Raw genomic sequence first — 21301 nt, forward strand, 5'->3', positions numbered from 1 at the left:
GCCAGAAGCGTATTCGCAGACACCGAATCGAGCTTTTAAGCAATCGATGGAGGTCTTAGGGTGGTTTGCGGTGAAACCAGGGTTGCGCGAAGTAGGATCAGAGATCGATGGAGCTTTTCCGGTGATCCATGTTTGGTTAGTTGAAAATGTGCAATTTTTATCAATTTGGTGTTTGTGAGAAGAGTAGGAATTTGCAGATGCTTAGATTTAGGAATTTGAAGAACAAAACTATTAAAACTAACAATGAATGAATTGGTAAAAATGTAAATTATGTTTCAATGCACTTATTAGGTTTCTTCTTATATTTACTTTTTTTGTTAAACACAGTTGTAACCAAAAAGTCTATCATTTTTAAGGTACACAAAAATGATTGATGTAGATTATTGCTTACCTGCATTAAATATTAAAAATAACACGAAAAATAGTAAAAATAAAAATTCATATAATATGAATTAGATAAATATTTCTAACGTATGTTGAGTATTTTAAGATATGTCTCTACTGAGTCTCTATTAAATATTAAAGACAGCAGGTTGAATTAAAAATTCACAAAATGTGCATCCATATAAATTATTCACAAGTGCGACGAATATTGAAAACAACATCCAAATTTCTAAAAATGAAAATTCACAAAATATGCATCCATAGAAATTACATAAATAAATTATTCACACATGCGACCAACATTGAAAACAACATACAAATTCCTAAAAATGAAAATTCACAAAATATGCATCCATAGAAATTACATAAATAAATTATTCACACGTGCGACCAACATTGAAAACAACATCCAAATTCCTAAAAATGAAAATTCACAAAATATGCATCCATAGAAATTACATAAATAAATTATTCACACGTGCGACGAGTATTGAAAACAACATACAAATTCCTAAAAATGAAAATTCACGAAATATGCATCCATAGAAATTACATAAATAAATTATTCACACATGCGACCAACATTGAAAACAACATCCAAATTCCTAAAAATGAAAATTCACAAAGTATGAATTAAATTATTTAAACATCAAGTATGATATAAAATAATTATACGATGTAAAATATATATGAGTACTAATACGGTAATCCAGATAAGATTTCAGTAAAAGGAATGTGTAACTGGAAATAGATTTGTCCAGCGGTTTAACCTCGGTTTAGTTAATATTTAATTTGACCCACTTCCGCATCCATGACACCGGCACACAATATCCTAAACGCGTGGTCAGATAGGTCAAGTTTACGAGATACCCCAATTCTCCATAAACCCTTTCCGTTTAGTCGAAACATCCCGCGGTCTTGTGTTTTGCTTTAGGTAGGGTCCTCTTCCTCTTGTTCTTCGCCACCACCACCCTTCACCCTCTAACCGGGAGACCCTTCCGTTGCATGCCATTTCGGTATCACACTGTGAATATCTGCATCGACTGTTTCGACGATCATCCCCGTCGCCCTTCAATTTTAATCCTCAGACACTAGTTTTTATTTATTATTCTTTACTACCATTTTCTTTTTTATACTAGTTTATACTATTTTATATTCAGTGGCTTTTTTGTAGTTCTATTTTTATATTTTAATGAAGGGTGTGGTAGAAAAATATTAATAATTCTCAATAGATATTAATTGATTCTCTCTTCTTTTAACATTTATAACAACTTATAATATCTCACTCATATTAACTTTAGTCAGTCTTCTCTTATCAACCTCTTTCATATAACACATTTACTAACTTGTAAAAACAACCTTACAAAGGTCCTTTCTTTGTAGGAAGCAACTTTGATTAGGAAAAATAGAACACGTAAGAGGGAGAAGATTTAAACATTTACTTTTAGAGTCTCTTAATATGATTACCATTTTCTCTTTATAATTTTATGCTATTTTATATTCAGCGATTTTCTGCAATTTTATTTTTGTACCTTGATGAAGGTCCTAGCTTTGTAGAAAGCAACTTTGATTAGGAAAAATAGGACAACTAAGAGTGAAGGGATTGAAATATTTATTTTTAGAGTCTCTCGATATGACTATCATTTTCTCTTTATAATTTTATGCTATTTTATATTCAGCGATTTTCTGCAATTTTATTTTTGTACCTTGATGAAGGTCCTAGCTTTGTAGAAAGCAACTTTGATTAGGAAAAATAGGACAAGTAAGAAGGAAGAAATTTAAAAGTTCATTTTTAAGTTGGGCTTCTTTGTTTTCTTTTTTTAATTTTTTTTTTAAGGTAGGTTAAAATGTTTGAAACGAGACTGATCTACAGGTATGATGATAAGAAACTGTTCTCTAAATGAATTTTATAAATTGGTACTCTCTAATAAATAAACAAAAGTACCAGTCTCCAATAAAATACACAAAAATTCCCAAAAAGTGCAACCCACTCGACAAACCGCATCGATATAATTCTCTAAACTTCCCGAAAACATTTGCGTAAATATCCACGGTCATTATTTCCGGTGTCCCCTACAATTGCACCGCCCGAAGTTCCGCGGGAGCATTAATTTGTCCAAGTATTCGGCGTGAACTTTGTTCCGAGCGAAGTTGCCGTAGAATTTCGTTGAAAATTCGCGTCGGCAGAACCGTCGAAGACCGCCAGCGAGAAAAAGCGGCGAAAAGTTGACGCGTTGGAAGTTTTTCGGGAAAAATTCGCGCACCCTAAAGGCGATAAAGCAGCACCCGGAAGCTGAAACACCGCCGGTCGTCTCTTTCTCTCCTTGCTCGGTTTTTTCCTCTGGCCGCGTGGAAGTGTGTACGCGGCCCAATATATATAGATACGTACACAAATGCCACGTGCTCGCTGCCGCGCTCCAGCTCGAACTTTGCAGGGCATCGATCGTTTTCTCTTGCCTCGTACACGCGGTTCTATGCGACTTTCCTCGTGGCCCGCAGGATCTTCTGTGTGCGTGTCCTGTACAGTCAACAGCAAAGCTGAATTCTCTAGGAAAAATATCACCAACGCGAACCGAATACTCCCACATTTTTTAGCGAATTTTTCAAAATTCTAACATTTAGGAACCTAGAGATTTCGAACGTATCAATTTCAGCAGATTCTGATTCAGGGATTTGGATTTTTTAATATGTTTGGAATATTGAAACATTCAGAAGATAGAGATATGAAGATCAAGGGATATTGAAATCTAAGGACATTACTATCTATGAATATTGAGATCTAGAGATTTGGAGATCTAGGGATTTACCGATTAGATAATCTACGTCTAGGGTTTTTCGGATCTAGGGATTTTTTGCATCTCAGGAATTTTTAGTCTTCAGATTGTTTAATTTGGGAGTTTAGACGTCTAGACACCTAGAGAAATTGGAATCTAGGGATATTTTTAATCTAGGAATATTTGAATCTAGGGATTTTTTAATTTGGGGATTTGGACGTTTAGATACCTAAGGAAATTGGAATCTAGGGATATTTTAGATCTGGGGAAATTGGCATCTAGGGATATTTTGAATCTATGGGTATTTTGCATCTAGGGATATTTGGGCCTAGGAATTTTTGAATTTGGAGATTTGGATGTTTAAATACCTAAGGAAATTGTAATCTAGGGATTTGGACGTCTAGATACCTAGAAAAATTTAAATCTAGGAATATTTAGACCTAGAGGTATTCTGGATCTAGAGATTTTCTGATATAGTAATTTGGAAATCTTGGATATTACTTATCTAGAATTTTTATAAAATTTTATATACTATAATCTAGAAATATGTAATCTAGGGACATTGTCATCTAAGCTATTAAAATTTGAAGCATTGACAATGTAGAAATTTCAAGATATGAGAATTTGTGACTATGAATTTGACAATCTAAAACTTTTAGAATTTGAAAAATTAAAAATTGGAGAATTCAGAAACTTGGAATTTTAGAACCAAAAAAATTGTGAAGTTTACATATGTGTCGTTATCCAAAGGAAATCTACGTTGCGCTCGAATGTACGCTTGCGCTCGCGAGCTTTCGCACGTGTACGCCTTCGATCCTGATACACATTCTACCTACACTTGTTCCTGTATGTGACGTCTGTATATATTGTTACGTGTTTCGTAAATACACGTACACACTGGCGGAAAACAGATCCTTTTATTTATAGTAAATGTTCTCTGAATAAAGCATTCGCGGATTGATCAAGTTTGTACTTATATTTAGTTACATTGCGGAATATAGATTTAATCCTGGTAGTTGGGGATACAGGCTGTCGCAAGAATCACGAAAATATTTTTATGTAGATTTGTTTCTTGTTTCGGCAGAAACTATCTTGTATTACAAATTAAAATAATTTTACTTTGCTTTACTTACTAGCTCAGAATCAAAGAACCCGAGAAATGTAATGTTCTTCCATTTAACCACAGAAGTACGCATAGGTATTTTACAAAATGAAATACAAGAATGATTACGAAACTTGCGATCGATTTATTTCATCCGTTCCATATTTTACATAACAGACATACATAACATCCAAAACGAACTAACTATAAAAAGAACTCCATTTCATCGTTTACGCAGAGTACATTCGCAAAAGAATGCAGCGCAGTATAAAAGACAAGAATCCAAAAAAAAAAAATGAGCAAACAGCCCGAAACTTTTGACCGGAAGTGTATGCATCCAGGTTCGCAGATACTCCGTATAAATTGCAAATCTCCAATTTGCAAATGACGGTGCGCGATTCCGTCGGCCGTTCTCGGCCAGGCTCGAGTGCATTTCTAAAAAACTTCAAGCTGGATCCTTACGCACACAGGGAGCGCGTTGAAATAGTAGATGCGTGCGTTCGCGGGCGCTCGGTGGCACACAGGCGTGCACAGAGGCGTGCACACACGGGCAGGGTTGCGCTCGCGCGTCCCGCAGAGGGTTCGAGGGAAGGGCGGGGTGGGAAAGGGGGTTTCCCCGAGCACGCACTTACGCACGATCGAGGCGGATCGTTCGTTCGGTGTGCGTGGCGCGCACCGTTACCATGACGACCGGTGCCAGTGCCACGCATTGATCGCAGACTCCCGCTCGACGGTGCGTCGAGTCGAGTGCGTAGAGACGAACCTTCTGACGGAGAAGAAGGGACGTTGGTACGCGCGAGCGCACGCACCTACGGCCAAGAGGTACCGATCATGTATGTTGCGACTTGCTTCGCCTAACTGACTACCGTCATCCGACACTTTTCCCGAATCCGCTTCTTTACCCTCGGCTATCGTCGGTCCTCCTCGGAAATCTTTCGCGGTTTTCTTCGCCTTTAACCTTACATTTCATCTTGCACATATTTATCGAAATTGCTCTACGGCTGTCTTTCACTGTAGCATTTTTCGTACACTTTCGGGAGTCGTCGGATCATCTCGGAAATCTTTCGCGGTTTTCTTAGCCTTTAACCTTACATTTCATCTTGCACATATTTATCGAAATTGCTTTACGGTGGTCTTTGATCGTAGCATTTTTCGTACACTTTCGGGAGTCGTCGGTTTACCTCGGAAATCTAACTTTCGCGGTTTCCTTCGCCTTTTCTTAACCATACTTTTTATCTTCTTACTTATACATATATTTATCACAATTGCTCTACACTCGTCTTTGATCGTAGCATTTTTCGTACACTTTCGGGAGTCGTCGGTTCACCTCGGAAATCTAACTTTCGCGGTTTCCTTAGCCCTCCGTTAGCCACACATTTAATCTTCTTATACGCGAATTTATCGTAATTAGAACTACACTCGTCTTTGAACGTAGCATTTTTCGTACACATTCGGGAATCGTCGGACTACTTCGGAAATTTAAGATTCGTTGTTTTTCTTAACCTTTCTTTAACCATACATTTCATCTTCTTTCTTATAAACGCATTTATCACAATTGCAACTGTAGCTGTCTTCGACCATAGCATTTTTCGTACACTTTCGGGAGTCGTCGGTTCACCTCGGAAATCTAACTTTCGCGGTTTCCTTAGCCTTCGTTAGCGACACATTTAATCTTCTTACTTCTACGCGTATTTATCGTAATTAGAAGTACACTTGTCTTTGACCGTAGCATTTTTCGTACACTTTCAGGAATCGGTTTATTTCGGAAATATAACTTTTGTTATTAGCTTCAAATGTTGTTTAGCGAGTTACTTAGACACTTACGCATGTATTCATTGTAATTGCAACTACATTCGTTTCGTACTGAACATAGCATTTTTCGTCCGCCTTCGGGAATAATCGGTACACTTCGGAAACTTTCGATTAGCTCACAATTTTCTTTCGTCACATTACAACTTATATGCGTGTTTATTGCAATGTAATGTAAGGTACGCTTCTCTAAGGAATATTGCAATTTTAGTGAAGGTTTTGTGCACATAAATGATTTGTATTTCTATAAGAATATGTTACAACAACAAAAAAGGTATGGAAAAATATATAACATGACTTCTAATGAAACATTTTGTCTCTCATAAAAAAGATAATAATTTGATCTCTTCGCTGAAAAATTCTTAAGTTTCTGTTTGAAGTACTGAGGACCTACATTAAACGATTGAAAGTTCATCTCAAATATTCAATACTTTAAATTCTATTTATATTTTGGTTTTGAGTATAAGCATTTTTGTGGTTACTTGTGATGTTCGACGGAGCAAAGAAGAACATTTTTGCCGATTAATGTATTCCGATTTCCTGGAACGGGAAACATTCATCGGACCGCAAAAGGTTAATATCTATATTTCACGGAAATGGGTAGGGGAGTGAACAGAGGTGGAAAGTCTCGTGTCGATTTCAACCCCATGCGGGATTTACTGGGCCACGGTGTACCGTTAAATTCAAGCGTACGATTTCACCCGAAATTGTAAAGAATTTAGAATATCGAATAACCAACTGATTCTTTTATTCTCCTTTCCATTTTTTACCGTCGTTCCTCCCGTAATTGACCCGTTAACACCGATATGGAAAATCGTTGATTGCTCATCTCATCTTAAAGAATCTCCATTTATGACCATAAATTGTCTACACATTTTTTTTTTATTTTTACATTTCATGTTGTATTGTAATTTCAAGGTTGATATTAGACATAGTGTTGTATATCAATTATTAAGAAATGTTACAATAACTGTTTATTTTATTTTCATAAAGATTAATGTCAGCAGACATCATTCAATATGGCGGACAAATTAAATAATTTTATAATATTGCATACTATAGTTGTATGAATATTATGAAGTGGATAATAGTGAGAGTTAATTCAACAGGTTGAGATAAATATTTTCTAACAATATGTATAACGTTATACATGTGATGTGTGAATGTAGCAAAATAGCTAATGGTGTTTTACTAATAATAGAATAATAATTTTAAAGAAATTAAACTGTTTTATAAAATTATAAAATTGTAGCAACAAAAATACCAAGATAAAATATTTTAGAATTGTAGTATCAAAACTGTCTTCAAGTGTCAAGATAAAATTTGAGATAAAAGCACCTTTGAGTGCCAAGATAAATTTTAACAATGTAACAGTAAAAGTACCTTCAAGTACCAAGATAAAATTTTAGAATTGTAGCATCGAAAATACCTTGAAGTACCAAGATAAAATTTGAGATAAAAATATCTTCAAATGCCAAGATAAAATTTTAGAATTAGAGTAGCAAAAGTACCTTCGAGTGCCAAAATAAAATTTCAGAATTGTAGTACTAAAAATACCTTGAAGTGCCAAGATAAAATTTGAGATAAAAATATCTTCAAATGCCAAGATAAAATTTTAGAATTAGAGTAGCAAAAGTACCTTCGAGTGTCAAAATAAAATTTCAGAATTGTAGTACTAAAAATGCCTTGAAGTGTCAAGATAAAATTTGAGATAAAACTATCTCCGAGTTCCAACATAAAACTCTATAATTTCCGCCTAAAAAATGCTTTCAATTGCCAAATATAAATTGATGAATATGAGTGCTCGTTAGCGATCAGCAATGCGTTAAGCAGGATTATCTCATCCGAAAGGAAGCAAGCCGATATCCAAATGGCGTTATTCTCGACAGCAATAATTCACCGTCGTAACTTCCTCGCATCTGCGCTCTCTCCTATCGAAACAAGAGCTCCGTGTCCCATGATCCTCTATGATCCTGTGATCCAATGGCCGTGAAGCTGCAGCTCTCTCAATCTGACAAGAAACCTCACCGTAGAAAGCGAGAAAGCACACAGGAAGAAGAGCTCTCCCAGAAAGTGTAAGATCCGAAAGGAAGAGCAGGGATTACTCGGTCCGAGTCGGTCAGTTTTTGCAGAACGAGGCGCGTGCCCGATTCGGAGCGAGGGGAACCGCTAGCTGGGCGGGAAAAATCAAACATCGGGCATAAAGCCAAAGGAGGGCGGAAATTTGGAACAGCTGTTGACACACTGGGTCAGGGAACCTCGAAAAAATCATCGACCCCCGTATGCTAGCCGGCTAATTTTAGGGGATACCTGCACGTCGCAATGGTGTGTGAAACGTGGACAAAACTGTGACCGAATCGCTCTCTGCGCTGAAACAATTGCCTTTGTCGTTTGGGCTTCTTTAAGAAATTAAACAGGTTTCACTGTCGGAAATGTTTGAAATGATTTTTTAAAACTATTTGCTAGTAGAGGACATAGTAGTGAACATGTATGGACATGGTCTGCATGTCCACATATTATGTTCATATGGTATGTTCATATGGTATGTTCATATGGTATGTTCATATGATATGTTCATATGGTATGAACATGTATGAAGATGGTTTGTATGTCCATATGATATAAATTCATATAGTATGAACATGTATGAAGATGGTTTGTATGTCCATATGATATAAGTTCATATAGTATGAACATGTATGAAGATGGTTTGTATGTCCATATGATATAAGTTTATATAGTATGAACATGTATGAAGATGGTCTGTATGTCCACATATGATGAGTTCATATAGTATGAACATATATGACCTTCGTCTGTATGTCCACATATGATGAGTTCATATAGTATGAACATATATGACCTTCGTCTGTATGTCCACATATGATGAGTTCATATAGTATGAACATGTATGACCATAGTCTGTATGTCCACATATGATGAGTTCATATAATATGAACATATATGACCATCGTCTGTATGTCCACATATGATGAGTTCATATAATATGAACATATATGACCATCGTCTGTATGTCCACATATGATGAGTTCATATAATATGAACATATATGACCATCGTCTGTATGTCCACATATGATGAGTTCATATAATATGAACAAATATGACCATAGTCTGTATGTCCACATAGTATAAGTTCATATAGCATCTCCAAAAGCAGATCTAAAGACTGACTAAAGAAAACATCCCAAAAGCCCCGTTATATAAACGAGTAAATGACGATTTCAGATGATGATAAAGAAAAGTACATATGTAAAGAGGCGAAGATGTACATCAATCGAAGGAAGAACAATGCACAAAAGTTGGCCGAGTGGCTTGTAGTCGGACGAGGTTCTTGGGCCCTGTACCTACGGGCTCGGCAGATGTTTCTGACGAACGAGCCCGGCTTAAGTATGAGAAAATATTGATCCTGATGCGGCATTAATTGTAACCTAAAGTGCAGTCAGACCAGATTCGGAATGCTCCTTGTAAACCTTGAACGTGGATTAAAACGAAAACTCGCTTGCTCAAAGAATATTGTACGAAAAAATTGCTATTATTATGCTATGATAAGTGAACGTTACGCGATGGGAAAGTTGCGAGGAGTTTTTGAAGTTGGACTATTGTGTTTTGTTCGAGTATATGATTTGGGAGTTTGGGGAAAGTAATAGTAGGTTTAATTCGTCGATCTTCAGATTTGGAATTTGGAATTATTTTTTGTAGAGAATCTTATAGGGAATCTTTGTAGAATTTTTAGGTTAGGATTTGTCAAGTTAGGATTTGTCGGGTTAGGATTTTATTATTTCAAGTTAGGAAAGTTTCGTCTTGGCACTTTTTGTAGGTATTGAAATTTAGAAAATTAGAAGCCTGGGAATTTTCTAGTTTAAGAACTCTAGGAGCTACTTTTCAAATTCAGAGACGTCGAGATTCTGAAATTTTTCAGTTTAGAAATACAAGTTTGGACATTCAAAAATTTATGAAGAAATTTAAAGGACTTATTCCATGTATGATATATGAAAGCACAAGATACTTCCACCTACACAAGTTCAAAAATTTCCACACAAGTTTGGACATTCAAAAATTCAGGAAGAAATTTGAAAGACTTATTTCATGTATGATATATGAAAGCACAAGATACTTCCACCTACACAAGTTCAAAAATTTCCACACAAGTTTGGACATTCAAAAATTCAGGAAGAAATTTAAAGGACTTATTCCATGCATGATATATGAAAGCACAAGATACTTCCACCTATACAGGTTCAAAAATCCACATCCACAGACTGACTCATTTAGAAATGACACAATTACCGAAATGTCCACTCTAATTTATAAAAGTTTAAGTTTCCCAAATGGGGTGATCTCCCCGCAAAAATCTGGTGCACCGAAAGTTTCCTGATTCGACACCCTCCAGTCGATAAGGGACCCTCTTTGCCAATCGCATCGTTCACCCGTTAACAGAATGTTCTGGTATCTCCGTGTAAACCCTCGTCCAGTCGAATGAGCAGTGGTATCAAAAAGCGTAACAATGAGAAAACGATGGAAGGTACTTGGCTAATCCTACGGAACGAGATGGAGTAGGCACCTTGCGAGGGGTGTAAAAGGGTGTGGTGGTCGGTGAAAAGTCAGTGAATTCGTGGACGAAGTGGTTCCGATGCGAGGGTGCAGGGGTTGGTTTCGTCCGAATCGGGGGACCTGTGGGTTCGGGATAGCTAGCGCGTGCCCTCTTCACTGGAGTAGCTTGCCTCTGAATTACCGCAGTGCCCTATCGGAAAGGGGTTAAATGCTCTTTTCTTCCAGCGTCGAGGCGTTGACCACCCTTTGCGGTGGAAAATCAACCGAGGGTTAGGTGAGACGAGCGCTAACGTCGACCCAACTCCGGTCACGTTGCTACGTGTCGTATCGGTTCAACAAATATCCTCCCAACTGATTATAAACCGTAGGGTAATCTATACGGTGACAGTTTATACTCTTCTGGGATGAATTTTTAAAGCGGGAAACTGACATTTCTGAACAAACATGTTATTAGAAGATTCTATTATAGATTGTTGACAATAGGGCTACTTGATGTTTTGGGTTTAATCTATTAGTATGTCATGGTCTTTATATGGAGAACCTTTGAAAGTTCTTTTCGTTTGCTTTTTATGGAAATAATTAATTTATGATCAATTATGATGAATCAAGTTATGGTCTGTTAGTATGTTATAGTCTCGATATGGAGAACCTTTGAAAGTTCTTTTCGTTTGCTTTTTATGGAAATAATTAATTTATGATCAATTATGATGAATCAAGTTATGATCTGTTAGTATGTTATGGTCTTCATATGGAGAACCTTTGAAAGTTCTTTTCGTTTGATTTTTGTAGAAGTAATTAATTTATGATCAATTATGATGAAGTAAGTTGTGATCATTGTGGTAGTCAGCTGAGGAGGTTGAACAAAATCATTCAATATTTTAAACATATAAGAGTTATAGTAATGTGCCAAAGCAATGTGATTATTGCTTAAAGAAATTGATATTAAACCTACTGGCATAAGATGCACACTTAATCTGAAATTAAGAATAAAATAGAACAATATATGAACGAATGATGGTACATAAATTAATGATCACATGAAAGCATCTTAATTAATTTTGCAAATTAAAGAAAACTTATGGACTATGAACTGATGGTACAAGTTTGGTGGTTTTAGCTAAAGTAGTAGTTGAAAACAGATGGGTTAAGTTAAGTAGTGGCTAACAAAACCAAGCATCCACATATGTGTAATAATTCTTTAAGAGGTTAATTCTTCATAGTATTGCAATGATGTACGATAGGAAAATAGTACATGAATAGTATATGAAGCTTTTATATTTAATAGTATATGAAGCTTTTATATTTTTAAAATATAATGAATACGCAACAAATGTTTTAATTATTAAAAGTATCAAGAATATTTCTCAACTGCTATTGTACCTTCTCAATTCTTATTATATCTCCTTAAAGTTATACCTCCTATTAAATTCGTGAAAGTTGCAAAGTATTTTTCAAACAAACTTTATGAAACAAATAAACTAGTCCATAAAGTTTATAGTAAATAGAGTTTGAAAAAAGAAATAAAAATAATATACTAGTTAGAACATGAGAATCGTTTCGACGACGTTCTCTACCTGACATTTAGCATCGACTGGTCTCGATATCTGCCGTAGGACAAAATCCGTCGGAAAGATTTTATCTGTCCCTTGGATTCTTTCCAATATCGATCCGAACGGGTCGTGAAGCAGCAGCTGCTGAGCTCATCGCAAACTTCATTAAGATCGAGTATCATTTAATAACTTATAAAGCAGCACAATAACCAATGCGTCGATACTTTAGCCGTGCACTCTCTTCAAACACGAAGAGCACGTTCGGAACCCGAAATTAATTTCGTTTCTAATTTATCAAATTTTAATATATTTATTGAGTTGTGTGGCGATGAACTGTTGGGGAAAGGTGGTAAATTTTGGCGAATTTGGGGAATTTAGAAATTTGGGAATTTGAAGATAGAGGAATTTGGAGAATTGAAGATTGAAGGAATTTAGGGATTTGGGGATTTGGGGATTTGGGGAATTGAAGATTTGGGGAATTTAGGGATTTGGGGAATTGGGGAATTAGGGGTTTAAGGATTTGGAGAATTGAAGATTTGGGGAATTTAGGGATTTGGGGATTTGGGAAATTAGGGGTTTAGGAATTTGGAGAATTGAGGATTTGGGGAATTTCGAGATTTGGAAACATGGAGAATTAGGGGTTTAGGGAATTAGAGAATTGGAAATTTAGGGAACTTAGGGATTTGGAAGCTTGGAGAATTAGGGGTTCAAGGATTTGGAGAATTGAAGACTTGGGGAATTTAGGGATTTGGAGCCTTGGAGAATTTAGTAATTTAGGTATTTGGAGAATTGAAGATTTGGGGAATTTAGGGATTTGGAGCCTTGGAGAATTTAGTAATTTAGGTATTTGGAGAATTGAAGATTTGGGGAATTTAGGGATTTGGGGATTTGGGAAATTAGGGGTTTAGGGAATTGGAGATTTGGAAATTTGGGGAATTTAGGGATTTGGAAACTTGGGGAATTAGGGGTTTAGGGAATTGGAGAATTGGAAATTTAGGGAACTTAGGGATTTGGAAACTTGGAGAATTAGGGGTTCAAGGACTTGGAGAATTGAAGTTTTGGGGAATTTAGGAATTTTGGGATTTGGAGAATTAGTGGTTTAGGAATCTGGTGAATTGAAGTTTCGGAGGTTTGCGGATTCCATACTTGGAAATTTAGGAAATTTGAAATTCGGAAATCTAGTCATTTATTTACTTGAAAATTTGGCATCTTATAAAACTACAGTTTGGAATTAAAAATTTGGATTTAGTAAACTTGAGTATATAGATACTTAAGAAATTTGAAGAGTCCATTATACGAACTGAAAATTATATTTCAAAATTCGAAAATTTCCAACTTCCACCATCTAAAAATTAAAAAATCCAAAATTATCATCATACAGCATTAAAAAACCAAATATCACACCTTAAAATTTACCAAAACCTAAAATACCTATTCTACATCACTAAATTCCATCTGTCCCAATCGCCTCAAAATCCGCAACAATTAATCCGATCGTATCATCCGTATCCAGATGTCCGATGTGAAAAGAATACGAATTTAAAAGATATTCCATCCAGGTTCACACGGTATTTGATCTAACACGTACGCAACACGAAGACGCAAGTTTTCCCGATTCCATCCGTCTTTTCTGAAAACGGAAGAAGCGGTGCACTCGCGGTCCAGGTGAGCATCCCCGAGCAGGGCTCTAAGGGCAGCCTGGAAGGGCAAGGACACGGGACGCTCGAGGGGAGGTGATTTTTCATGTCTCGATGCCACGGAACACCGACAATAGACGCGTGTCACGATCGTTGCAGCTGCTTTTGCTACTGTATTTCTCTGCTGTGCACATGGCACACGATGCCAACACGATGCGTGACTGAGATTCGAGCAAACGACAGCTTTCGCCGAGGCGAATTAACGGAGTGATTTTCACATGGAGACCGCCGGAAATTTTGTAGACGGAGCTCCCGGGGATTTCGATGCCTTTCGGCCAGAGATTTCGTCGCGTCATACTTGCACGAAGAACTAAAAATTCGACACTGACGGTTTTCAGTTATTGTACAATTATTTTTACCAATCTTACTGTTTTTAACACTCTTTGATAAAATTGTAGATTCACTTTATTTTGGATACTTTGTGGAATTATGTTGGGACACCGTGAGATTTTACTGAGGAAGGGATACTGGGATGAGATTTTGTCATTTTTGTGTGTACAGTGATTTATTGTACATGGCAGATTTGGTCAAGGTTCACTATAGGTTCAATATAACACGTCACTCAATAAGTCCCCGGTCTGACACATATATGGCGACACTGGTGACAGACCCACGTTATTTTCGAATAATACTAACCTTCAAACAGTACGTGTCAAAATTTCATGGTATTCTGACCAATAGTTTAGAAGTTACAGTCATTTTAGTACCCCCAGTTTCGTAATTTTGAAGACAATGGATAGAATTTCGTGTGTTGATTAAACACTGTTTTTTAATCGGAAAAATACTGTTGAAGCCAAAAAGTGACTTGATAAGCATTATAGGGATTCTGCACCAGGGAAATCAACTATCATCGACTGGTATGCTTAATTTAAACGCGGTCATACAAGCACCGATGATGCTGAACGCTCTGGTTGCCCAAAATCAGCAGTCGTTCCGAAAAACATAAAAAATGTCCACAAAATAGTTTTAAAGAGCCGTAAACTTAAGTTGCGTGAGATAGCTGATGCCTTGAAGATATCAGAAGGTAGTGTCTTCACAATTTTGCATGAAAATTTGGGCATGTGCAAATTGCTTTCAAAGTGGGTGCCGCGTTTGCTGTTTCACGAAGGCAATGCGCCGTGTCACAAGTCGATGAACACGATGGTTCAACTGAATGAATTACGTTTTGAATTGTTTCCTCGCACACCGTACTCCCCAGATTTAGACTCCAGCGACTACTGGCTCTTTGCAGATACGAAAAAAATGCTCCAGGGAAAGAAATTTGGCTCAAATGAAGAAGTGATTGCGGAAACTGAAGCTTATTTTGGGGGCAAAGACAAATCGTTTAATATAAAGGGAATTGAAAAGTTAGAGGAGCGTTTGAATCAATGTATCACACTGGAAGGAACGTACATTGATGATTAAAGTGGAATTTCTAAAAAAAAATTTGTTTTTCTTAGTTAGACCGGAGACTTATCGAGTGACGTGTTAAGTTCATTGGTTCACTGTTATGTGTAATACTAGTATTTTTTCTCTTTACCCAAATCCCAAAACTTCACCTCGAAATTACACAAACCCCAAAATCCCAACAAGAAACCGCGAGTCCCAAAATCTGAATCCTTGTAAATTCCCCCGTCCCGTGTCAAAGGGTCAATCAAACGAAGTGTATCGTTCCATGCATCTCAGAGAGTTCCATGTATCAAACGTCCTAGGAAACGATGGACTCGTGGTTCGAAATTCGCTGGAACAGATGCGACGGGACCGTACAATGATGTCGAAATAAATCAGTTTATCGAGACCAGGTAGGCGGGAACCTTCGGGCCGTACCTACAGTGCTCTACGAAGCATTGTGTGTTACGCTCGATCAGTGATTCTCAATCACCGCGGCTCACGGTTTAGGGCCCCCGACGAAAAGAAGGGAAGAACTTTTTGACGCATGACAAATGCACGCGCATCTTAAAAGCCTTCCTTTGTAGCCGCGTACACGCGCGAAGCTTCTATTTCCACTCGGCTCGATGTAGACAGGAGACTTTGCGAGAAACAGAGACGAGGGCTGTTTTAAAAGAACATTTTTGTTTTCTGAGCGATGCAGTGAAACGAGGGAGGTGCGTGTTTTTATTGGGGGGTGGTTCACGTTTTCTTAGGGGGTGATTGTTAACTTCTACTCTGTCACTGATTGCTGATACTGATTTTTTTTACTGATACTTCTGATTCTACTGATTTTTTTACTGATTTCTTTAGTACACTGATTTTTGACCGATTAACCCCTTTTCGTACTTTGACGAGTCTTACTCGTGACGCACTTACAGCTCAAATGTGACAACCATACTCAAAATTTGAACATTCTTCAACTTGAAATTTAAGTCCAACTATAAGTTGCATTATCGAGGATCCCTGAATATAAAATACTCACAATATTTTAATTTTCCTTGTTCGTTTTAATGTTATGGTTCTGAATAGTTGGTCCTGACTGACGCATCTGTGGAATTTTGGGACTTTGGAGTTTGTGTAATTTCGAGGTGGAATTTTGGGATTTAGGAAAATTGGGAATTTTCGGGTTTGTGTGGTTTCAGGGTGGAATTTTGGAACTTATGGAATTTTGGGGGGTTGGGGACTTATACAGTTTCTAGTTGGAATTTTAGGATTTTGGAGTTTATGTAATTTCGAGTGAAAATTTTGGGATTTACGGAATTTGGGAATTTTGGGGTTTGTGTGATTTCAGGGTGGAATTTTGGAACTTATGGAATTTGGAGGGTTTGGGACTTATATAGTTTCTAGGTGGAATTTTGGGACTTTGGGGTTTGTGTAATTTCGAGGTGGAATTTTGGGATTTAAGAAATTTGGGAATTTTGGGATTTGTGTGGTTCCAATATGGAATTTTGGGACTTACGAAATTTGGGGTGTTCTGGGACTTACACAGTTACTAGTTGGAATTTTGGGACTTTGGGGTTTATATAATTTCAAGTGGAAATTTTGAAATTTATGAAATTTAGGAATTTTGGGATTTGTGTCGTTTCAAGGTGGAATTTTGGGACTTTGGGGTTTATATAATTTCAAGTGGAAATTTTTGGATTTACGGAATTTGGGAATTTTGGGATTTGTGTCGTTTCAAGGTGGAATTTTGGAACTTACGAAATTTGGAGGATTCTAGGACTTATACAGTTTCTAGATGGAATTTTGGGACTTGAGATTTACATAGTTTCGAAGTGGAATTTTGGGATTTACGAAATTTGAGAATTTTGGGGTTTGTGTAATTTCAAGTTGGAATTTTGGAACTTCCGAGATTTGGGGGTTCTGGGACTTATACAGTTCCTAGTTGGAATTTTGGGACTTACGAAATTTGGGGAATTTGGAGTTTATACGATTTCTAATTGGAATTTTGGGACTTACACAATTTCAAGTTGAAATTTTGGAACTTTGGGACTTATGGCATTTTGAAACCTAGGAATTTGGAAACCTTTCAATTTGGAGACATATGGATTTGAAAATTTAGGGGTTTGGGGACCTAAGGATTTCTAAATATAAAAATTCTGGGGTCTACAGATTTCAGAATCTTGGAATTTGTGCATCTAGGGAGTTCTGGATACAAATCGAGAGGGATTAGAATCCTGGAAGCTAGGGATCTAGGGAATTTTGACGATTATGGGACTTTGAAATCTAGGGATTTATTCTAGGAGGTTCTACAAATTAGTAGATTTATAGATTTGTAAATGTAGAAAGTTGGAAATCTAGGGATTTCATGGTTTAGATACTTGAGGATCTAGGGACTTTATGGTCTTTACAGAGACTTTAAGTATTTAAGAATTTGGGGATCCAGGAACGTGTGCATAAAACTTGAGTTTTTGTATAGTTAAAAATGTAACAATAAGAATTTGTCAATTTGTAAATATGCAAATATGTAAATATATAAATTTGTAAATTTACAAAATTTATAAACGTATAATCTCAAAAATAAAAATTGAATAACCTAAAAATATAAAATTTCGTGAACCAAAAGTACTAATATTTGCATGCGTCCTCTAAAAGAAGCCCATCGAGCATACACTCTGAGAATCGAATGATCCTCGCGGGACCGTGGATCAACCCCGAAGCCTGCATCTTGCGCCATCAGAAGCCATCGACCCTTTCTAGAAGAATACGCATTAATTTCTATCTGCATACGCGGGCCATTATTATGTTAATCACGCAGGGTGCTTCTGCCGCCACATTTCGCGTTCCGTCTTCGAGGTGCTCTCGATTAAATGCGTTCCTCTGTCCCGGATAAAGGACATGGGAAAATTAGCGGAGAGAGCGTTCCACAGGGAACACGAGCTCCGTCAGGGTAAATGCTTTCACCTTCTCTTTCTGTCTGTTTTTTAAACATGCGCCGAGCAAATTCAACCCTTTCGAGCATCGTCAACCGCAGAGTTTCGTGTTATCGTTGCTCGTAGGGACCAGTGGGTTAATTAGACGTGTGACTTGCGTTATAATTACTGTCATGCGACGCTTTTGTTGACTGAAGGTACGGGCTTTCGCGCCGGCAAGAAAATTTATTCAATTCGCGTTCATCGACAAATACAAATATACAGTAATAAATAAAGGTGTCGTATCTTCGAGACTGAGAAATAGGACTTCTTTAATTCTTCCTTAAAAGCGAAGATCATTGGTTACTCTAAAGAGAAGGACCTTTATAATCCCATTTAGTAACAGTAGTCTTGAACAGTAGTAACAAAAACAATTTTGTTAAATTTTATTAAAACATCACAACTAATATTGCAGTTAATATTGTCATTAGAATTACAATTTTTATTATTAAAATTAAATTGACCTTACAAATTATGTACCCAGTAATCTTCATCACCAGAGACTCAACATCTTCCTCAATCTCAGAATCTTCAAATCGCAAGCATCGTTTTATAACCCAAAATCAAGGACATCATAGAATTAACCAACGTACATAGTGCAACCGAAACATCTGTCTTAACTAGCGACTTTAAAAATCCCTGAATGTACCCGCACCCATTACCAGTTACGGGGGTATTTGTTAAAAAAAGTCAGCCCGTATCCGCGGCCTGTTCCGCGTCAACACCTTGGATAAACATCTAACTGCTCGGTAGATGGAGGATACCCTCATGAACCACTTAACAGGAGCTGTGTCTTACGATCCTTCGTGTAGACATTCCTTTGCCGAATTTAAGATTCGACAACCTGAGGACTGTAACATAGTCCCGCTATATGGCCCTCGGTGGTAATATGGTTCTCTAAGCACATAACGGTTCTATAATCGTTATACGTACAAATATGTGTAATTACAATATTTGTAATTGCGTGTGTGGTAGTCTGTATGCAGTCGGCAATATAACGAGAGTGAACTTACATTTCAGGTAAATTAGCATATAAATTTCTCTACAGAATTATTAATAGATGTCACCTAAACCCAATTTCACTTTTATCTAAAATAAAATTAGACACCGTCGAATTAGACTTCTATTTGCGCAAAGTCTATACGCAACCGGTAATATAACGAGAGTGAACTCATATTTCAGGTCAATTAGCATATAAATTTCCTTTCAGAATTATTAATAAGTGTCACCTAAACCCAATCTCAATTTTATCTAAAATAAAATCAGACCCTGTGAAATTAGACTTCAATTTGCGCAAAGTCTATACGCAACCGGCAATATAACGAGAGTGAACTTACATTTCAGATAAATTACCATATAAATTTCTCTACAGAATTATTAATAGATGTCACCTAAACCCAATCCCAATTTTATCTAACACAAAATTAGACACCATGGAATTAGACTTCAATTTGCGCAAAGTCTATACGCAACCGGCAATATAACGAGAGTGAACTTACATTTCAGATAAATTACCATATAAATTTCTCTACAGAATTATTAATAGATGTCACCTAAACCCAATCCCAATTTTATCTAACACAAAATTAGACACCATGGAATTAGACTTCAATTTGCGCAAAGTCTATACACAACCGGCAATATAACGAGAGTGAACTTACATTTCAGATAAATTACCATATAAATTTCTCTACAGAATTATTAATAGATGTCACCTAAACCCAATCCCAATTTTATCTAACACAAAATTAGACACCATGGAATTAGACTTCAATTTGCGCAAAGTCTATACACAACCGGCAATATAACGAGAGTGAACTTACATTTCAGATAAATTACCATATAAATTTCTCTACAGAATTATTAATAGATATCACCTAAACCCAATTTCAATTTTATCCAAAACAAAATTGGGTCTAACTGAACAACCTAATAAAAAGGATAACCTTCCACGAATCATCCGAGGCTCCATTTTTTGCAGTTTTGCGTAAACGCGATGAACGGGAGCCCCGTGGAATTAGACTTCAATTTGCGACTTTCTTTCCGGGAACTCGTAAAAAAAAAAACTCGTAAAACGTGACACGACTTCCTCGAAGAACCTGAAGAACTCGTAGCAACCAATCCAAGCATCGAGATACGGCGTACTTCCTTCGTTTCCCCTTCGTTGTCGCTAACGATTTATTTCAACGAGCCTCTCGGATTCGATATCAACGACTTTTCGAGCCTTGAAGCACAACCTCCAACCCTTCCTACGGGACTTTCCCTTCTGCCGAAATCGTGCTACGAAAACGTCACGAGGACGACACGCGGCGAACGGTGTCCTTTTTGGTCGCCTTTGTGACTGGGCGTTCGTTCTGAAATTTGGGTTACCGAACCCGATTAACCCTTCCCACGACCACCGTCGGATGACCTGCGTGCCGAGCTGTGTTTGGGTCTCAACGAGTTAAACATCCTCCTTATGTCATGCTGCGATATCTCAACAAATGGACAGGATGTTTTTTTTACTTAATGAGTCTTTAGAAACAAATGAACATGAACCAGAAGTTACGATAAATCTGAACGGAGAATGCTTTTAATGATGACGATTGACCTAGGGACATTTAGAGGTCTACAGATATTTTGACCTACAGAAATATTTGAAGTGCTAGGGTAAAATGCAGGAATACAAGAATGTAGAGATAGGGACATAGTGATCTAGGGAAACATTGAGCCAACATAGGCCTCTGTAGACAAATGGATCCAGGCATATATGTATCTAGGAACATATGTATCTAAAAGAATAAGTATTTAGGAACGTAGGAAACTGAGGGTACGTGAATGTAGGGGTATATGAATTTACAGATTTAGACATCTAGGGAAGTATGAAAAATCTAGGAACCTAAAAAGCTAGGATTACAATGAACTAAACGTATATGAATCTAAGACCAAAAACATACAAGAATTACATACACAAAATCTTTACATGATTTAATATAAAATATTAAAAATATCTAAACAACGTGTATGTATATATCTTTATGATTAAAAATGAGCAAAATCATACAACGTACCAGATTATTAAAATCACCGAGGTGAACTTTACTCTTCGT

At 36.9% G+C, this 21301-nt stretch overlaps 1 long non-coding RNA gene across 4 annotated transcripts in view; it reads right to left on the minus strand.

Moving 5' to 3' along the window:
• The window catches only part of LOC143264324 (uncharacterized), a 159003-nt gene that overhangs the window by 9348 nt on the left and 128354 nt on the right, over window positions 1-21301 (minus strand). For 2 of the 4 annotated variants that reach the window (XR_013038010.1, XR_013038011.1), the window contains exon 3: window positions 2774-2902. The exons of the other annotated variants lie outside the window; for them this stretch is intronic. This is a non-coding gene — a long non-coding RNA (uncharacterized LOC143264324). The remainder of the gene's footprint in view (window positions 1-2773; window positions 2903-21301) is intronic. 4 annotated transcript variants of the gene reach the window in all.

Source organism: Megachile rotundata, chromosome 1, assembly GCF_050947335.1.
Source record: "Megachile rotundata isolate GNS110a chromosome 1, iyMegRotu1, whole genome shotgun sequence".
In the NCBI taxonomy this organism is placed as follows: domain Eukaryota; kingdom Metazoa; phylum Arthropoda; class Insecta; order Hymenoptera; family Megachilidae; genus Megachile; species Megachile rotundata.